The sequence below is a fragment of the Nycticebus coucang genome, chromosome 4, assembly GCF_027406575.1.
Source record: "Nycticebus coucang isolate mNycCou1 chromosome 4, mNycCou1.pri, whole genome shotgun sequence".
NCBI classification, from domain to species: domain Eukaryota; kingdom Metazoa; phylum Chordata; class Mammalia; order Primates; family Lorisidae; genus Nycticebus; species Nycticebus coucang.
The window spans coordinates 1,132,044-1,147,800 of NC_069783.1; the positions used below are offsets into that span (position 1 = coordinate 1,132,044).

Below are 15,757 nucleotides of genomic sequence, written 5' to 3' on the forward strand. Positions count from 1 at the left end.
CTGTTAATGAAGGTCAGTGATCACAAGCTGAGGATGAATGTCTGGCCTGCAGAGTTAAATAAAGTGGTATTACAATTAACCTGTTTCTAGTTTTCTTTGTGAAACTACTGGAAAATTTTAAGTTGCATATATGGGGCTCATCATCCTGCTGGCGGCCGGCACTGTCCTAAGCTAAAAGGTCACTTCACGGCCCGTCCACAAAGAGAACAGCCAGTCCGTGCCCTTGCCAGACAGCCTGAGAAGGACACCTGCTAAGAAGGTCAGACAGAGCATCCCCTCTTCAACAATGGGGGAAGTCGAGCAGAGAAAAATGACATGATTTAAAAAAAAAAAAAAAAAACTAATCAAAATTCCAGAACTGAACAATACAATAGCTGAAAGGAAAACCTCAGGGCATGGACTTAACACACTGAACTACAGAGAAGGAAGTGGGCTTGGAAGCTACACCAGACATCTCATCTGAAGAACAGAGGACAAGCACGGACGTACTCAGTGTCCGCACAGGCAGGCGTCCCTCTGTGCGTGTGTCTTTAATTTTTGTCTGATAGCACAGAAAAACCGTCACCAAACCAGACTCTGTTTGAGCTGACTTAAAATATAGGTCTATGTTTCTTAAAACCATAATTTGTTTTAATTATTACAAAGACCTCTCGACTGAGCCGTTTGTAAAGACCTGCAGCATTTTACTGACTCAGCCCATTTCACTGTGCAACTGTGTCATCATCAGCTCTGACCTAAACACAGGCCATGGGCTGCACACACATCACTTCTGGGAACTCCAGAGCCGCCTTAGAGACCAACATCTCCTGAGCAAGGGAAGGAGTGGGAAGTCAGGTCCGTGTGGCTCCAACCCAGAGACACGCCCAGGGGATCAGACCCCAAAGAGCAGAGAAGAGAAGACGCCCGTGGTCATTTCGGATGTGAGCCCCAAGTTCATGTGGCCACCTGCAGGGCTGCTCTGCTCTGATGCCTGAGCACAGAAGGGCTGTGCCCCCAGGGACAGCATCACCTGGGGGTTTGTCAGGAAGGCAAATTCAGGGCCCCCCACATCTACAGAATCAGAAACTTGGGGGTGGGCCCCAGTACTGGAGTCTTACAAGCCCTTGAGGGGGCTCAGAGGCAAGGTAACATCTGAAGACCACGGTCCTTCAGCAGTGCTGGTGACATGACAGACACACATCACGGTCTGCATGAGAGCGTGGTGGGCCCAGACATGGCCGGACTCACATGCACACGAGGGCCCCTGCTCATCTTCTCTGCCTTTTCTCCGCTTCTCCGCTGAGCCTGACATGAAGCTTACATTGAAGGCAGGCACCTTAACTCTCCAGTTAGTGCTTAAATTCAAGATACGCCGTAGTCCCTCTGTAACTTGTAAATAATGTCTGCGCAGACAAAACCCTCAACCATAGAGAGCTGCCCATAGAGGCCAGCCACACCTACAAAACACTCAGTTATCCGACAAGTAAAATTAGCACTTTTTGTAATAAATATTTCCACAAATCTTAACTGGGGAAAAAAATGAATTTGAACTTTAAAAATTGAAGAGCACTTTAAGAAATTGTCCAGGCCCTTTCCCGGGGTTCCCACCCACAGTCTCACTGTGGCACCTGCCCAGTGCATGACACCGCTGGCTGCTGACAGCAGCCTGGTCATCTGCCCTCGGTAGCCGGTAGCACAACTTCTCCCAACAAGCACTGTGTGATCACTGCCAGTCAGGGACACAAGAGTGGTCACTAGGTGGGCACCATGAGCCTGGTGCTGGAGCCCAGCCCCCCACCTGGACACTCCTCCACGGCGCTCCCTGAAACTCAAAGTTCTAAACCGGAGATGGGTGTACACGAGCAGCCATGAAAAGGTCACAGGTGGAAAGGAGTGTCTGTTTGCAAGGTGCTTCGTGAACCTCGAAACTCTCTTGATATCCCCGGTGGACGCCACCTGCGATTCCAGTGGGCCTCGCCCATTCATTCCTCACCAGGAACGGGGACCTCTGGACTGGGTTGTCTCCACGTGGAGAGCCTCAGTATGTACAGGGCAACTGTCACAAGCCCCAGCAGGGGCAGCTCCAGGGCAAGGTCACAGCCTACTTCAGGGTCTGCCCTCATCCTTGGGTGGCTGCGTCACAGGACAGCTAAGGAATAAGCATGGGCACAGTGAGGTGGCCGCTGAGGGAGGGAAAGGGAAATGGTGGAGAACCAGGTGGGAACAAGTTCCTTGACTCGAAAATAAGGATTTAGAAAGTAAGACTCCATTTATCTCAAGTCAGCCCGTCAGCAATAGGGCTGGCCAAGCAGTGGGAATCTCCCAGGGCCCTTCTCAGCACCAGCTGCTCCTGCTGGATGTGAGAGAACCTGAAGGCAGATCCTCCTGGACTCTCAGCTGCCCCTCCCAGCAGCGGTCCGGTACAGCGCTGGGGTAGAGACACCTGCGCTGACTGCTCAGGGCCCTGGGTCTGAGGAACAGCCAGGAACAATCGTCACACATGAGGCTCCCAGAGACAGAACCCAGGCCTGTTTATATTTTATGTCTGAAAAGCTAGCAGACTCTAGCACAAGGAGTTTCAAGGTGTTTTGTTTTGCTTTGGTTTTAGCGTTTCCATTATTCCAAAATCTTACTGGAACCAAAAAAACTACCAGGACGAAAAAAATATATGTACTGTCAAGAATTGCAGTTTGGGGGTGGCGCCTGTGGCTCAGTGAGTAGGGCGCCGGCCCCATATGCCGAAGGTGGCGGGTTCAAATCCAGCCCCGGCCAAACTGCAACAAAAACAAAAATATAGCCGGGCATTGTGGCGGGCGCCTGTAGTCCCAGCTGCTCGGGAGGCTGAGGCAAGAGAATAGCGTAAGCCCAAGAGTTAGAGGTTGCTGTGAGCCGTGTGACGCCACAGCTCTCTACCCGAGGGCAGTACAGTGAGACTCTGTCTCTACAAAAAAAAAAAAAAAAAGAATTGCAGTTTGGAAAGAAGCATCAGAGTACAGGTTTATACTCAATTATTACAATCACAATTCAGAACCACAGTATAATTAAAAGTTAGAACAAAAAGGAAACTTGGAGATCCAAGTTTTAACCTAATTCCCTCTGGGGATTTTGTGGCTTGAGTTCCCCTGTCGCAGTAACAGAAACACACAAACCACTCAGTGATGCTTATTTAGTCACAGAAAAAGTTAAAATGAATAAAAAAGGAAGTCTTCAGAAACCCTTTTAGAAAGTTCATTCTAGTATACTCTTCTTCAATAATGCTGATTTCTTTTTTTTTTTTTTTTTGAGACAGTCTCACTATGTCACCTTGGGTAGAGTGCTGTGGCATCACAGCTCACAGCAACCTCAAATGCTTGGGCTTAAGCTGGGGCCATAGGCACCTGCCACAACACCCACCTATTTGTTGTTGTTGTTGTTGCACTTGTCGTTGTTGTTTTAGCCTGCCTGATTTGGGTTCGAACTGGCCAGCCTCGGTGTATGTGGCCGTCACCCTACCCATTGAGCTATGGGTGCCGCCCAATAATACTGATTTTTAAAACAAGACAGTCAACTTTTCCCATTTACAAAAGTGACACTTTTATCTTATTTTATCTTGAGACAGGGTCTCATTCTGTCAGCCAGGCTGACATGCAGTGGGTATCATCATAGTTCACTGCAGCTTCAAACTCCTGGGCTCTAGAGATCCTCCTGGCTCAGCCTCCCCGGTAGCTGGGACTACAGGCATAAGGACTCGCTATGTTGCTCTGTCTGGTCTCAAAATCCCAGCCTCAAGCAATCCTCCCTCCTCAGCTTCCCAAACTGCCAGGATTACAGGCGTTGAGACACCTTGCCTGACCGAGTTTTATTTTTGAATAAAAAAAATTAAGAATAATTTGTCAACAAATTCAAAATTGCATAATATACTGTTTGGTTTGAGAATCAATAGTATTTTGATGATGTAATTAAAATTAAATCATACCAGACTATCAACACCAGAGAAAAGTTACTTTTCTGATATGTTGACTAGAACCTTGCATTTTATTCCATATCTGGGGCTGTGTTTCCCATGGACACTGGACGACAGATGACTTGCAGACATGTCCCTGCAAACAAGGCCTTTCAGTGTGTTTTTGTGGTTACCGTCTTTATCCAGCCTGGATTTTTAAAAAATTATTTTGGGCATCTTCACATATTACCTAAATCTTTTTATCCCATTTGGATCACGAGTTACAAACCACCTTGAGGCTAGGTGCACCGTCAACCTCATGTTTCGGCCCTCACAGAATTTCAACACGGGTGGTGTTGCATGTTCCCCACCGGTGCACGCCCCCAACCCAAGCCTGCTCCCACCCTGCACAGTTCCCACCCAAGCACACAGCTGCAGACCCGCAAAGGAGCCCTGGTTGGGGACAAGAGTTCTCCAGCACAGGAGAAACAAGCCAAGGCTCTGAAACCACTCTGAGTCTGAGCGGTGATGTGTAAAGAAGACATCACTGGTTCTGGAGGTCAGAGTGACAGAGGTCAATGCCCCCTCCTACAGCACCGTCTGGGAGCACCAGCACCTGCCCCCACTGGGAGACGCTGAGTCAGTTCAATTCTTGCTGCGACCGCAGAGCAGCCGGGATTTACATCCGTGGGAGAGTCTGACAAACAACCCTCCAAAACCAGACCTGGCAGATTTTTATCATTGTTTGCCTGAAATCATCTCAATTTTTCATACTAAAGGAGGCCGTTTAGAGCCAACACTGGAGACTTGTTCAGAGCATGCAGATGATCCTCTCCAGAGATGCCTCTGGACACACGCCTGTAATCAGGACGTGACAGCCCCTTTCACCTGCACACCTGACACAGAGGCTGCAGGTGGCTCCCCGGGGAGCGGGAGCCCTGAGGAGTTGGGGGCTGCTCCGAGGTGGCCCCAGAGGACTCTGTTCTGGGGGAGAATCAGAAGGTGGCAGAGGGATAGGCTCCTGCTGCCACCCTCACCCCCACTGCTGGTGAATGTCAAGGCTCTCTCTGTGAACAGGGGAGTCTGAACTTTGGAAGAGAGAATGTGGAATGGGGTGGAGGGCCCTAAATGCTCCATCCAGGGACCGGAGCTTGAGATACCAGTGAGACCGCCATGGACGTGCCAGGTGCACATGGCAGGCCTGGGGCTCAGAGATGTCCCACAAGTGAGTGTGAGCCTAACAGCTGCTGGCACACAGGGTGTTGCCCTGACAAGATCCCTTAGGGAGCGTGGGCAGAGAGAGAGGCCTGGCTGGCAGAACTGGGGACATGCTAAAGAAATCAGCCCAGGGCAGACAGCAGAGAAAGCTCAGCCAGGGAGGGCCAGCACTGCCCCTGACACACCAAGGAGAGCCCACAGCAGGATAAAGCTCGGCCCAAGGGGCCTCAGCTGGGCCTCCCCACTCAGCTCCTGCCCGCCTGCCTGCATATCTGTGTGTGTGGGAGGTGCTGAGCTGTCCGCAGTCGCTCAGCTAAAGCCTCTCCCTGGAGGGACAGCTGCACAGACAGCACCAGCTGGATAAAGCCACGTTGACACGCAGCCCCAGGCATGTTCCATCTCCTGGAAGGACTAAACACGCCACTCACAACGCTGCCTTTTCAGCCTCCGAAAGTGTTTGAGGATGATGAAGCATATTGTTTTCACATAAAATTATGAGTTTTTAATGTCTGCTATTGAAGAAGTAAATTCATCAATTGCTCTGAGATACAGAAAATCCACAGGACTAGAGTTGATGAGATTTTTTCTCCACGCTGGGAAACGTACAAGATTCCATAATTTTAGATTCCATAATATGTTAGAAGATTCCATAATTTCAAAGCACACAATGAAAATAAATTCCCTAAGAGTATAAAAGTAACTTTTGTGAGAAAGTTTTTTCTCCAACCTAACTCTAATCTCATCCTTTATTTGAGGAATAAAATTATAATGGTGCTGCAGAGCCCTGGAACGATGTCCTAGTGTGTAGGATTTTAATCCAGTGATAGTTTTCCTAGCTGTGTCCCCGCTCCTGCTGCTTTGAGGCAGGCGCATCGTCCTGACGGCTGGGCCCTGCCAGGTAAGCACCAGTGCCCCTGACCACAACACCCTGTGCCCTTTGCAGCTGGAGGACTTGGGGGCTAGACAGGAGCCCAGACCTGACGTCCGTCTGCAGGGAGGTCCAGACCAACCTATACAGGCTGATCCCTTTTTGAAATCTGGCATTTTACCTTAAAATACACATAGTGCTTACAAACGCATTTCACACTCTACTCCAAATATTATGAATGCTTTAAAATAAAATGCCATTATGGGAAAAAGGGGGTCCCCACCATGCGCGTCACCTCACCCGGGCTGAGCACAGAGAGTGAAGTACTGGCGGGGCGCCAAGGCACAAGCTACAGACCAAAGCCCAGATGTTCGCCACAAATCCTGTTTCCCAGACTCCCCCAAAGTAGCTTCCACCATCCCAGATATTCCCCACAAATCCTGTTTCCTGGACTCCCCCAACGTAGCTTCCACCATCCCAGATGTTCCCCACAAATCCTGTTTCCAGGACTCCCACAACGTGGCTGCTGCCATCCCAGTCACCCGAGCCTCCACACAGGCCACTCACCTACCCTGTCAGACCTGACCCCCCCACCGCCACCCCCTCAGCCCTATGCAGTCTCCGCACCAGCCCTCCATTGGGTGACTGAGGGGGTGCACAGTCCCTCCGCAGGGGTCTGGTGGTGCTGGCCCCTCCTTCCCTAAGATGACCATCTGCCTTCTGCCCAGTGGACTCCTCCCAAGCACCACATGTGTGTGGGAAAGTGGACCCGGCTGCCCAGACATGGACACTAAGCCACCAGGAATGCTGATTCCTGCTCTCGGTTTTTCCACGTGTTTCTGCAAATCTTTGGCAGTGGAGCACAGGGAGCCCCAGTCTGGGAACCACCTTCGGGCTTATAAAAAGAGTCAGAATGTGAAAGAGGCTTCCTGCCAACAAGTACAGTGATGGTTTGGGGAAACCAAGATGATCTGCTTGGAAGTATTTAGGCTTTCTAACTATAAAGCAGAACTTGAAAACGCACTTTATGAATGAATTTCTTAAAAACAATAAATTTGCTGAAACAGAATTAAAATCTTGACCCCATAGCAGCAAAGCAGCTCAGGGGCCTCGGCTGCCTGCAAACCCGCTGTGAAGCTTACAAAGTGGGCCCTGTGATGGCTTTTAACAATCTTAGTTAACCGCCCACATTATCTATATGGAATTTTCTTTCTAAAAAACATTTTTAAGAATATTATAAACTCTGGGCCCTGCAATTCTAAGGACCATTGCTGAGAACACCAGTTGCCCCTTAAGAAATGTGTGGGCCTCAGCCCTCCACCCCGCTGGTACCCCAGCCCAACCCAAATTCTGTCCCAGCCTGAGGACACCTGACTCGGCCACTCCAGGCCTTATAGCTCCCTGAGTTCCCAGTACCCCAGACTGAACATTGTTGAGTTCCCCAAAATTCATATGTTGAATCCTCGCCCCCAAGGTGATGAGGTTAGGAAGTGAGGCCTCCAGGAGGTCCTGAGGTTATGGGGTCAGGACCCTCATAAAGGGACCCAGAGAGCTCCCTTGACCTTCCTGCCCTGAGGGCACAATAAGAAGGCGCCGCCTGCCAACCAGAGAGCAGGTCCTCACCAGACCCCAAATCCACAGTGCCTTAAACTTGGCTTCAGCCTCCTGTACTGAGAGGAATACATTTCTGTTGTTTACGGGACTTGGTCACCGCAGCCTGAAGAAAGCAAGACACCCACTGAAACAGTTTAATGATATCAATTGCGTCAATCAGGTCATGTCTGCCTGCTGGCTACAGACACTGGGCCTATATCCCTGGAAGCGTAAGGGGCCGTGTAAGGGCAGGATCCTGAAACATCACACACATCTGCAGCCAGGACAAACAGTCAGGGCTCAAGCAGGGTGAGGACTGACCTCGCCATGCCAGGTGGCAGGAGTGGGGCTGCCCACCGTCCTGCTCCATCCTGGTCCCTGCTCTGGCTGCGTCCCCTCTTGGCCCACAGGTCTCCACCTGGGCAGGCCCAGTAGGGCTGCGTGGACCTGTGGAGCAGCTGCTCCAGGAGGAGAGAGGAGAGCGGCGTGGCACAGTTCACAGATGCCACCACATGACATTTCTTGGGAACCAGTCATCATATTACAGAAGAGCAAATGACACATTATTGATTCACACAGTCTGAGGAGGTAGTGAGGTAATGCATGAGGGACTCGAGAGCACCAACTAAAACACAGAGGAAAAAGTCAACAGCAATGCCGCCACCACCCAGGTGTAGCCTGGCACCACCCACCGGGGAGAACACACAGGTGTCCACAATCTCAGCACCCTGGGACTGCCCCTGCTGCAGAGTCAGGATGTGCCAGTTCACCCAAACAGACCTGCCCTACCAAAACTCTCCTTCCAGGATGGCTAGAGTGGGAGGGATGAGTGTAGAAGATAGGCCATGTGTGTACCCTGTGACTCGGGATGCAGGGAGTAGCCCCCAGGACCCGGGATGCAGCCCTGCCTTTCCTCAGCTCTGAGGTCTGCTGGGGCTCTGTGCCCATGGTCCTGACCACTCTGGCCACAGAGTCCCCCACTGACTATTGTTGTGCTGGTGCTCCTGGCCTCCTGTGGCCAGCCCTTCCAAAGGCTTCTCGCATACAGTGCGAGCCACAGCGAGTTGTCCTCTGTCCACTGTAGCTCCCCTTCCATCCCTGGTACTTGGGGCTCCCTGTCAGGGTACGCCTACAGCTGTGGTCCATGATGCAAGGCCACTTCTTCCCTGGCCCAGCTTCTCTGGGGTCTCCAGGCCTCAGTCAGATCATACTCTCAGACCTGACTGGACCTAGGCTCTCATCCGCCTCAGCAGGCACCTGGGCTCCAGTGAAACCCAGAGATACCCCACTCCTCAGATGTTACTCCGTGAATTTGGAGAGCGCATCTGCTGGAATACAGTGCTCTCCCTGCAGGGTAGGGCTTCCCTGGCACATCCTAGGTCAGTGGTGCACCCGCTGGGTCACAGGCCTGCCTTTGGGCCCTCACAGGTCCTCTGGAGAGTAAGTAGGTGACGCTGTCCCACCACAAGCAGTGGAGCTGAGGCCTCCTGCTGGGTCTTCGGCTTCACCTGCCCCACTAGAAATACAGCCTAAGCTCAGGATGCACAGTTAATTAGCCCAGAGGTTTGTCTGAGCCTTTCTACATTCAAATTGTCAAATATATCAATCAAAAAAGCAATTACGCTTCAAACGTGCATACGTTTGTCTTCTGTATAAATAGAAACCCATACAGCCCAGTTCTCGCCAAACTTTTTCACTCAGATTTTTAGAAGTACAATATTGCCAAAAGTCTTCCAAAATTTAACAGAACTGCCCAGAGAGAATAAAAGAAGAGGCCTGAACACCACAGGCTCCGGGCTCTGACTTCCTGGAGCGCATGAAGCAAGACCCCCAAGTCCTCCCCGGTGACTCTGGAGGGGACAAGAAGCCTACGTCTGAGGCAGCTCCTGTGCGGGTCTAAATGCAGAGCTAGAGGGCGAACGCACCAAGTGACCACAGGCAGAGCCACCTCTGTCGGAACATAAGCTTTGTGGCAGGAGCAAGGGGACACGCCCAGGCTGGCACAGGCTGCGGGCTCCTGAGATTGTCTCCCCACAGCTGAGTGACGGGGGCCAGGGTTTGCTGCGGGCTCGCTCGTCCTCAGCCAGCATCCTGGCCCGCGAATCCAGGATGGTCTCACCCTGGTTCCCCTCAACCCCCTCATCTCCCTCATCCCTGTCTCTGCACTGTCCTGCGGGAACAGACACCACTGCTGGTTTAGCCGACGAGGCTCATGGGTTTAAAGAGAAGCACGTTCAAGTTCTCATGTCAGGGCAGTGACTCCTGCTGTGGCCACCAATCAGCCCTGAGACAGCCTGAGCAACTGAGGGCCCCACGCTCACTCCCACCCGTGCTCTGCCCCACGCACCAGCCTCCTCCTGGGGAACCTCCAGAACCCAGAGTGACCCTCAAACCTCCTGCACGAGGTGTGAGGAGAATCAAAGGGCAGGCGAGGAGGCAGGAGGTTAGTCAGTCTCCCACCCAGCACCCCCACCTGAGCTGCAGAGCAGGACCCAGAGGGCTCCCAGAACTAACTCTTCCAACCTCCCCCAAGTCTCCTCTCCAAGGCGTTGGCCATACTCAACTTCCAGAATAGGCTGATGTCTCGTCGGCATTGGCTGCGCTCACCTAATTTCCTATGGGGACTAAGTCACGGGGGCCATATCAAATCTTATCCACCTGGCTGGGTCCACTGGGCACTGGTGCACATGTGTGGGTTTTGCCCAGTACAGCACTTTGAGGATGGACCCCAAAGTACAGACCTGCAGTGTCCCCATCCCACGGGTCCTCCAACCCAGTCAGCAGCCACGGACTCACCTCTGGGCAGAGCTCACGGCTGGCTCTTCCCCTGGGAGCCCAGGTTCATCGCCGTCCCTGCCTCCCTGGCAGCCCAGCCCCTCTGACCGTGGCGTCCTCACTGCTGCCCACTGCAGTTCCACCAAGCTCTGGGGTAATGCTGGTGCCACAGGTGCAGGCACCTTGAGAACACTTGTGGTTCCGTGAGGGGGCCAGGCTGCCCACAGGTGACACAGACCTGCTGCCCTGTGAGGTGTGTGGCCAGGAACAGTGTAGCTGAGGCCAAGGTTGAGGAAGGACCAGAGAACAATGCCCGAGCAGACCGCAGAGGCAGCTCACGCAGTGTGCACTGGACAGACGAAGGCTTGGGCCTGAGGGTCACCAGTGCACAGCCCCAAGGACGGCTTCACGGTGTCACAAAGTCAAGCCACAGAACCAGACGTGCTGCTGGAGAGTGCAAATGTGTGTGTGTGTGTATCTGTCCCCCTCTCTTACACAGAAGCAGCACACCGGTACACACATCTGAACATATTCTGGGCTATGGACTGAACATTGGCATCCCCCCAGTTAGTGTGCTTGAGTCCTAACTCCCACTGTGATGGCATTAGCAGGTCACCAGCTCTAGTGCAATCCTGAGAGAGCGGCCCTCATGGTGGGACATGAGAGCACAGCGAGAAGGGCTACGATCTACATTGTCTGCAAATCTGAGGCCCTCACCAGAGTCCGAGCACACTCAGACCTTGAACTTCTAGTCCCCAGGACTGGGAGAAAACAGTGTTGTTTGAAGCCCCTCCCTGCCCTGTACCCATCAAGACCACCTGAGCTAACTCAGACCATCGGTACACAGATGCCAAATCTCAGCCTTCAGCTACCTGGATTAGTAGTGCACACACCATCCACAGATCCCAGCGAGCCCTGAGAGTCAGGAGCCCTGGCCTCCTATACATACCATCTCAATTCTTGTTTATATATTTATGGAACAGGTTTCCAGAAGTGGTGCTGTCAGGCCCAAGGACAGAGGCACGTAAGAATAGCTCCCACCTGCTGCACACTTGCGAGAGTCAGACTCTCCCATAAATACACTTTATCTCACCAAATGGACGCTGCTGCGAGCCCAGCTCTCAGACATGTGCAAAGCCTCCCCCTCTGCCTTACACATAAACAACTGAGACCTGTTTGTTCATGTACATATTGTTTCTTCCGGGGGAAAAATAATACCCAAAACTTCTTGCATGGGTGTTAAAAATAACAGCAGCATTTTTTCCTGCTTTCCAGACAAAAAAATTAGCCAGAACCACATGCCTAAAGACTTCCTTCCCGGCCACTGTGTTCCAGCCAGGAAGCCCCTGTGGTTAAGAACAGGGACAGTGCTGTGATCGAGGGGAAGACGGGACCATAAAACAACTGCTCAGGTGAGCGTGAAATCCGCCATTTCCAACTAGGGTGTCAGTGCAAACACCACAGGCTGACATCTTTCTAACTGGAAATAGCCAAGAAAACAGCAAATCGGTGGGCGCCAGTTCCTGGCTGAATCATGCAGATGAAATCCCAAAAGATCCAAGTGGGAAGTCCTGCTTCTGTGAGAAAGGACACGCACCTTCCTGTTGTGGAAACAGGACGCAGGTGCAGATAAGTGGTGGCACTGCCTCAGTGAAGGAGCCACCATGCGCAGGCGCCTCCAACACCCCAGGGCTCACAGAGCAGTACCCACATCCTGGAGACCCTCCGCCAAGTGCGTCTGAGAACGGCAGCCCTCAACATTCCTTTAACTCAGCTGCAATGCATGTACTGGGGGAAAAATGGGTTAGATTTTTATGTAATCATCTCCTTAAGATGCCAAAAGCATTCCAAATTTATTGTCTAGAACACATGGGCATGTGGAACGTCCCTCACGCTTGGCTGGTGGATTATTGTCCTTCCCCTGACAATAGGTTAATACCCAAACTGGCCGCTGGAAAGTCTGACAGGCACGGATTCCACAGCCCTCAGTGCACTAGTCAAGGCCTCTTTGTTCCCCACTCTGCCAGTTGGTTCAAACCCTCTAGCCCGGGGCGATCTGATTCAACTGGCCTCAGCAGCTTTCCTGACTGGTAACCAATCGACCAGGAACAATGGATCCACATACCAACAGGAAAAGTATTCACATGTGCATGAATCTTTATAAATTCCTCTTGGGGAGGGAAAATCAGGTCTCCAAATTGTTGATGTGGGAAAGTCCTTATACAGAGAAGGTGGTCATCTAATAAATGCAGAAGGGTATCATAAAATAGCTGATTTCAGCGCTGGAAGCCCATGGTCTGTGAATTAACGACCCAGGACACTGATGTGCTCCACTCACCAACCTACCCTACTAACCCACTCTACTAACTTACCACACCAACTCACCACACTAACCCACTCTGTTAACCTACCATACCAACTCACCACACTAACCCACTCTACTAACCTACCATACCAACTCACCACACTAACCCACTCTACTAACTACCATACCAACTCACCACGCTAACCCACTCTACTAACCTACCGCACCAACCCACCATGCTAACCCACTCTACTAACTTACCACACCAACCCACCACACAAACCCACTCTGTTAACCTACCACACCAACCCACCACGCTAACCCACCCTGTTAACCTACCATACCAACTCACCACACTAACCCACTCTACTAACCTACCACACCAACCCACCACACTAACCCACTCTACTAACTTACCACGTCAACCCACCACGCTAACCCACTCTACTAACCCATCACATTAACTTATCACACTAACCTACTACCTACCACGCTAACCCACTCTACTAACCTACCACACCAACCCACCACACTAACCCACTCTACTAACCTACCAAATTAACCCACCACACTAACCTACTCTATTAATTTACCACACTAACCCACTCTACTAACCTACCACACCAACCCACCACCCTAACCCACTCTACTAACCTACCACACCAATTCACCACACTAACCCACTCTACTAACCTACCACACCAACCAACCACACTAACCCACTCTACTAACCTACCACACTAACCCACCACCCTAACCCACTCTACTAACCTACCACACCAACCCACCACCCTAACCCACTCTACTAACCTACCACACCAACTCACCACACTAAACCACTCTACTAACCTACCACACCAACCAACCACACTAACCCACTCTACTAACCTACCACACTAACCAACTGTATTAACCTACCAAGTTAACCCACCACACTAGCCCATTCTACTAACCTTCCTCACCAACCCACCACCCTAATCCACTCTACTAACCTACCACACCAACAACCACACTAACCCACTCTACTAACCTACCATACTAACCTTCTCTACCAATCTACCACACTAACCTACTCTACTAACTTACCACAATAACTTGCTCTACTAACCTTCTCTACTTACTTACCACAATAATCTACACTACTAACCTACCGCACTAACCTATCATACTACCTACTACTATGCTAACCTACCACACTAATCTACTCTATTAATCTACATTAACCCACTCTACTAACCTAACCTATGCTACTAACCTACTACATTAACCTATTCTACTAACCTATTATTACGCTAACCTACTCTATTAATCTACACTAACCTACCACACTAACACTCTACTAACCTACCACATTAACCTTCTAGTATGCTAACCGACTCACCAACCTACTACACTAACCTACTCTACTAACCTTGTACACTAACCTACTGCATTAACCCACTCTACTAACCTCCACACTAGTCTTCCACACTCACTCCCAGCCTCCTCTGCCCTCACACCTGCTCCCTGCACCTCCCAATCCTTCCAAACCCTAATACACAGGCTTCCAAGGGTTTAAACACAGAATTCCTGGTGGGTGCAGAGAGTAGTTCCCAGGATGGTCACTAGCCAGCAGGTCAGAGTGCAGAGGGCAGGGGACATGTGGAGAGACCTGGATCCAGATCATCAGGAGCAGAGCACCAAGGGCCTCTGTAAAGACCTCCAAGAATCCAGAAGTCAGCATCACCAGGACTGCTGGGCAGTCAGGCCTCTCCAATTCCTTCTTTCTCTTGTAACACTGTCAGTCTTCAGGCTGATATTAATCCACATGTCACAATTTATTGTTCTACAGCAACCCACCAAGACTGGCGTAAAAGGGGAACTTTAATGACCATGGACAAAGCCCCAGCCCCAATGAATGTGCCCCATAGATGGCTTGCCAGGGGACATCTAGGAAACGCTGACCATAAGCAAGGTCCCTGCAAAGGCAAGCACTGGGCAGAGTTGAGCTCAAACGCAAAGGAGCTACTGCCGTGGCTGCAGTCTTAATCCCTGGGATACAAACGTGAGCTGAGGCTGCACTGCTCAGCCACCGAGGGTACCTCTCACCTACACTTCATGCTGTTCCATCATGTCAGGCACCATCTTACCCTTGTCCCCTCAGCCGCCAGCCTTGGGGACTCTTCCAAAGAGGAAGCCCAGTAGGGACAGGGGATGGCTTTCCCCATGGCTCCCTAGGGCAGAGCCTGTGCCCCAGCAGGGTGCTGTCCCAGCCAAGTCCACACACAAAGTTCACAGAGCCTCTACCCTGCTGGGGGGACTACTGGAAATAGGGCATGTCCACGTGGAGGGACCACAGCCTGGTCTGAGGACGGGCCCTGGGCCAGGCTGCCTGGGTGGGGTCCTGCTGTGCCCCACAACCCTGCGAGGGGGCCCCAGCTTTACCCATGACCTGGTTTGCTCCTTTACCTGGATGGGGCTCACTGCAGCGCCTACCCGGCAGTCTGTAGTGAAAATTCCTTGAGACAGCAACTACCCAGTAGGTATACAGCGAGTCCTGCTAAGGACCGTGTCTACCCACCTCGGGGGTGGGCAGGGAGGGGTAAGGGGCTAGGTGACCATAGGAAAGATATCCGTCACACCAAGGTGGTCTCACCACGAGAGAAACACCCCGGGAATGAAGCAGGCGGGTGGGAGGGGGGGCTAAGTAGAAGACACAGGGACCTCCCTGCGGTGAGTAATCACAGGACACAGGACTGGGCGAACAGGTGCGCGGGGAAACGACACTTACATGACCCGACAATTGTGGGCTGCAGGATTACAAATGGTTCCTAACTTAAACTACTATAAACATCTTTTTCAAAAAGATGGGTCTTCCTTAATTACCTAATAATAAAGAAAGAAGAAGAGAGGGATTTCTCTCTCTCTCTCTCTCTTTTTTTTTTTAAGCTTTAAAAGAAAGAAATCAGGGTGGTGCCTGTGGCTCAAGGAGTAGGGCACCGGTCCCATATGCCAGAGGTGGTGGGTTCAAACCCAGCCCCGGCCAAAAAAAAAAAAAAAAAGAAAGAAAGAAATCAAGTGTGCTTCCAGATTATTTGAGGCCCAAGGAATAGAAACT

The 15,757-nt window shown here is 51.3% G+C and overlaps 1 protein-coding gene across 4 annotated transcripts in view; it reads right to left on the reverse strand.

Moving 5' to 3' along the window:
* PXDN (peroxidasin) overlaps positions 1 to 15,757 on the reverse strand; it is a 98,150-nt gene that overhangs the window by 63,441 nt on the left and 18,952 nt on the right. The gene's annotated exons all lie outside the window — the stretch shown is intronic.